We start from the raw sequence: 6,479 nt of genomic DNA, 5'->3' as shown, positions 1-6,479 counted from the left end.
TCACTCTATCAATAAAAAAAAACCCATTAAAACGCGGGAAGCAACTTTGCTTTATACTATGTACTGATGTGTATCACGGACCGGGTTGAACCGCTATATTTGTAAATACGACTCTGCAAGTAAAAGTATCTAATCTAAACCCAGTGTCCTATCAAATATGAAGTCAAATATTTGTCTAGTCGTTCCCGGACACGTGTGGCGTTCCCGGACGGATGCATGACAAAGTTACCTCTACACTCACCTGAAAGTTCCCGGAGCCAGTGACTACGTGACAACTTCGTTACATCGGAGTTATTTGCGAAGTAAAAATGTTTTATCTCTCCTTCTATATGTGTCGGTAGTGTAAGTGTGGGGTTCTGTTTGTGTGTTTGTTGGAGTATAGAAACGAATGTACTGGAATCTAGTGTATATATTTTTTGATAGGTGAAGAATTTAGTTATGTATGTGTTTAACACCAGAACACTTAGAAGATGTTACCCATTTTTATTATGTTTTTGTAACGAAAATATGACAGTAACACATACTATTAGAATAAAAAGACATTCTTTAATCCTAAAACTACAAAACTGAAGATTTCAGGCGATTACCATCAACAGCATCAGCTCATACATGTTCCCACTACTGGGACGCAGACCTCCTGAGTATTCCATGAGGGTTCTAAATTCACTACGCTGGCCAAGTGAATGAGACCTTTAATTTCTCGGACATGCCGGTCCTCACGATGTTTTCCTTCACCGTTTCCAACAGTAGTGACGTTATCCAAAATAAAGTGCGCAGATAAATTGAAATATCATTTTTTTCCTGCACGCCCTCGTCCTCGAATCCCCGACTCCGATTTTGAAGTCCGAGATCCTTACCACTGAGTCACCACTGCATAACGAATTCAATATGATACTGAAAGAAATGATAAATTTCCACGATCAAATAAAACTCGCGCGACACGCCCCAAATCAATACAACCCATTCAAATGCTCCAGGTTAAATTTTTTCATGAAAACAGCCTAATCAATAACCGGGCCGCTATAAAACACGTTTTAACAAGAACAAATTACAAATGTTTTCACCCCCGTTCCGAAGGGTACGTTTCGCCCTAAACCGTTTTATGATCGCGGCATACGGCGCATAAAGTTTTATTACGGCCCAAATCTAGCGCGGATCTTTTTATGCAATGCATTTAAACGTTTAGTGTAAATAAGTAAACGGTATCTCGAAAACCGTATCTTTAAAATGTGTACTGTATATCCGGCTCGAAGGACCAAATCATAAACTAGTGGCTTAAATCTATACTGATATCACATAGTTGAAGATATTGTTTGAACTATAGTTATAATTAATACTTTTTGTGTGATGGGTTTATCGAGGCAGGCTATAGGGTATATAAAACCACGCCAAGACAATAAAAGATGAGTAACAGTAAATGATGCTGCAAAAGCGGGAGGTAAATATATCTTTATCCGAGCTTCCTTTACGTGCGCTACCATGTACTACCGAGTTATTCTTTACTCAAATTGATACGGGTGAAACCGCGGGATACAGCTAGTCGATTATACAAACGTGAAAATAATTATGAAGATCGCTATTTTTGTTACATTTTATTAATCAACATTAATCTAGCTTTGTCTTGAAAGGAGATAGAAACTAATGCTATATGGTTCAACACGTCTAAATTACGCATAACTTCAAACAAATAATACATTCAAATTTATAGTACATTTACATACAATTGAAACCGAATTGCATCATTATCATAAAAATCCTCAAAAGATAATCACATGACAAGTAATTCTTGGACCGCATTGATGAAGTCAACATCATCATTAACCTACAAACAACATTAATTTCGCATAAGTACCGAAAATACAATCGAATGGCGTATACCGGAATTGCAGATTTATTGTTAAGACCCATCGCCGATTGTTCAACCTCAATCACGATTCAATCAGCCCTGTTTTCATATCGGCCGATCGAAATATCATCGAAATGTCGCGAGCAGATTCCGGGCGACACGGGGGAATGTCGTGATAGAAATCGCGACGGTTTTGTTGATTTAAACGGGAATTGAAGCGTTTATTAATATCGTATTTTCATGCGCGGATGGTCCGCCTGATGGTAAGCGATCACCGTCCATGATCATTTGCAGAGGTAGTGTTTCATGAATGTTTGTTGAATGCGCTGCCCGCTTTTATGAGGTAAGGGATTTTTTTTTTATGTCATAGTCGGCAATAGAGCTGGTGGGTTGCCTACCATAAACATTAGCATTTGGAGAGACGTAAGGTCAATCTCAGACCTCGCTCCTCTACAAATGGATTAAAGTGAAGTCCCGTGTCCCCTACTGGGGTATGGGGCAGATGATATACATCTGTTTCAGTGATCGATTTTCTTTATAGACAAGCAGGTGATCAGCCTTCTGTGTCCTACCAGATCGATCTATTTTTATGTTTTTTGAGCGTCTCCACCGGGAATCGAACCCAGGACCCATCGGTTCTAAGCTCACGCCTTAATCACTGTACCAAGGAGGCGGTCAAAACACGTCAAGGCTACAAATAGATTGCCAACTTTAAATTGGGAAGGGATTAAGAAAGGATTGCCGAGAGGAATGAAGGAACGGACTGGGACGGGTAAGGAAAAGGATACAAAGGATAAAGAAAGGATTGACGAGAGGAATTATCTGGGAGGGCTGAGGAAAAGCTAACGGGAGTCTAACTCCCGCTCATCATACGAAACACAGTAGCTTGCTACTATTACACGCCGGTCTTTGGAGGTGTGATACTTCTGGCACTATTCGTACCGAAGCGTACTCGACTTCCATTAACAACACGATTTTTATCTATTATAATAACCATAAATGATTCACTAAGCAGTGAAAACGTATAAAATACATACACTAAATCGCTTCACATTTACCTTTACTTTATAATACCTAAATATAATATCGGCTCGTATGTCCCCACAGCGCTTGAAGCACGGCGAAACGAATTGCTGAGAAGCGCCGAATGAGCGCTTTATTATTTTTGTCGACGTTGAATCGGTTTTAAACAACAATTGTCGCCACTGTTGTACTTTTTTTGCGCTGTGAGTGCTTGGTTTGGATGTATTATTGTTGGTATTAAGGAAACATGATTTATGGATATTTAATAGTTTGTTATGACATAAAAATACAACAACAAACATAAAGAGATGTAAATATTTTTCAATTGTAAAGAGAAATACTATTTTAATAAGCCTTCCATTAATAAATAAAACTTTGTTACACATCTAGCATACCTTTTAGAATTAATACTTGATTTATGTATCACGTATTTAATACTGGTATTTAATGTATGATTAAATATCAATATCCAATTTCTTATATACAAAACTCCTTTGCAACCTTCTGAAAGGAACAAACAACAACATTTAAACACATTCGCAAAGACATTACGATTCCCTTTTTTTTTGAGAAAATATAAATATATTCATTATTCTATTTATTAATAATTCTTTGTTAATATCACGGACAAAATTAAATCAAATGTGATTTTTTGTATTTGAATTTGAATTTGAAACCATAAATACAAACGAGTCAAGCCTCAAACAACCCTTCAATATAAAGCCTACTCACCGCATTTAAATGGAAAAAAAAATTAAAAATCATCTAAATCTATTTCGAGGCGGGCTGTCGCATAGCTCTCCAATTTATCGCTGAACTTGGCCAATAAATACTCTGAACGAGACGAGACCTACTCTAGAAATGTCCCCGTCCTTGGGGACGCTTCATACAAGACGCGGGACAGTATCTTTAAACGTTTTCGTATGACAATGTGAAAGAGATTATATTATATTATTAGAGTTTTATCCTGTACAGTATAGCTAAAGGAACGACTAGCTGTCCGCCTCGGCTACACCCGTTGTACATTGTTACACATATTTAGCACATTTGAAAGCATTTTTGAAATCGATCCAGTAGTTCCTGAGATTAGAACGTACAAAAAAACTACAGCGTAATGGCCGAGCCAAGACTTAGCGTACATATAATTATCAATGTACACACGCTAATTAAGTCTAGGCTCCACAATTATCTCTGCGATTTGGCAGCTACTCAATATTGGAAAAAGTCATAATTGATATTTCTGGGTGATTTCCTTTAGACCGGCCACAGCTGGCCGTGTGAAGCCACCCCATTTCTTCTGTAATAACGAATAGGGTTGCGTCCTAAACTAACAAGAGGGTCAATTTAGGAAGACTCAAATATCTTTCAAAACAATGTTATTATTGTACCAACTTCGATGATTTCCATGTTAATTTATTGCCTAAAATTACAGTTATTTTCTTACCTTTCGAATTACTTTTGGTCGTAGCTGCTCTTATTCAAAGTTATTCTTTGGTATTCTAGATCTTTTTAAACATAGCAAATATTTATTTACGTTAGGTCTATTTCCAGAAGATACAAGGAGTGGATATTCCGTCTGATCTGGAACTCGTGCTTTTATTTGTAAATGAAATCGAAAATAGCTCATAGTTTGTTATGAAAAAACTTATTAAAATTAAAAAAACTATTGTTCTCTTTCAGATTATGAAGAAAATTGATTTATTTAAATAAATAAATGTCCTTTCTATCACATCTTTTAGATTTTTATTTGCTCAAGGAAAAAATACATTTGATTCAAATAATATTTACAGATAACATCGAATAAAATTACTTTTACCCTCATATTAATTAGAAACGAAACCGCGTGGGCAACTAGTAAACATTTTCAGCCCATAAAGCTTCCAAACCAAAATAATAGCAGTCTAATCCAAACAACATTAATTAGAAAACAAATTCAAATACATTCAAGGCTTAAATTTCAGTGCTCACAATTAAACGCTTTATTATTAGCACACCCAATTGTGGTTTGTAAAATATATTGGATGTATTTGCTATATGGTTCAAAATACCTTGTGTAATCTGTGGAATAACATTGGACTTCCATCGAACATTCCAGATTGATATTAAAAATTCTTGTTTTAGTTAGTTTTCTATACAACTAGCCAGTTGGTGCTGTAGGAGGATACGTGAATATTTAATGTTTTTCTTATTATTGATTCTAGACTTGCATTAAAAAAGCTATGACAAACCTATACGCATCAGAGTTTCTCAGTTTAATTGTACTGTTGGGCATTAGATTATCGATATTCTATTATTCAGATTAAAAACAAAGTGTCAAATATAAGTTGTTCAAGTATTTAATATGTATAGATTAATGACAATTTATATATATATTGGTTTTATAAAGTTATAAGAAAGGATTATAGATATTTTATTATGTGGAACTCTCTAACATCAGGATGCAAAGTCGTTGAAACGTCACGATTAATAATAGAATGATTAAATCGAGTTTAAAAACATGAGTCTTTAATTTCTAAATGTTTATTCACTAAAATCACACAAGAAACAGATTGTTAGTTAACACATACTATAATATGTTCAAAAGTATCAAAGTCCATATCAAGAGTCCAAACTCAGTGGACCGATATGATGGCGGAGCGCCAACTTATCTGAGCTATCATCCTATACTTATAACCTTATTACTCTTTCATTATAAGCACTGTTCGTAGAAACCTCCATTAATACTTATACGAAGATCCATGGAAATTCCATGCAACAAATAAAAGTAGAAAGCAGAAAGAATGTGAACATAAAACCTCGTTCCAAATTCCTACTTATATTGCAAAAGCTAAAATAACGCTGTTTGTCTGTCTCCTCTTCACGCCTATACCACTGAATTGATTTGGATGAAATTTAGCACAAAGAAAGTTTAATACCCGAGAAAGGACATGGGATAGGTTAAGACTATGTGTCTTTAACCCGGAAATGTCACGGGAATGCGAACTATAAAACCCCGGGATTGTCTATGTTTTCCTTTGGCTACACGGACAAAGACGTGGACCACAAAGCTTCAAAACTAAGAAAGTATGTCATAAAAATTCGTGTATTAGTGCATGTTAATAGGTTAAACTCAATATGTATAACCATAAAAAAGGTATTAAATTTTACATTCATTTTATATTTAAACTAGCTTTTGCCCGTGGTTTCGCACGCGTTAAATTCGGAGTAGTTTAATAGATGTTATACATATAAACCTTCCTCGTGAATCACTCAGTCTATTAAAAAAAACCCCATCAAAATACGTTGAGTAGTTTTAAAGATTTAAGCATACATAGGGACATAGGGTCAGAGAAAGCGGCTTTGTTTTATACTATGTAGTGATACACACTATTTCAACTATAATAACTATTATAACTAATTAACTATATAACAATTGCAATATAAAAGCAATAGACTTTGTAAAATCTGGAATCTCCTACAACATTTCAAGGAGAATTAATGTGGATTTTATTTCCGATCAGAATCCGTACGGAAAATAAATTACATTGCATCGGCATTATAGTCCAAGAAAATGGGTAGGGTAAATGCGAATTTGAGATTAAAACTTGAATTTTTGATATAATTTACTTTG

The sequence above is a fragment of the Zerene cesonia genome, unplaced genomic scaffold (genome assembly GCF_012273895.1).
Source record: "Zerene cesonia ecotype Mississippi unplaced genomic scaffold, Zerene_cesonia_1.1 Zces_u009, whole genome shotgun sequence".
Classification (NCBI taxonomy): Eukaryota; Metazoa; Arthropoda; class Insecta; order Lepidoptera; family Pieridae; genus Zerene; species Zerene cesonia.
This window is presented reverse-complemented; position numbering follows the sequence as displayed.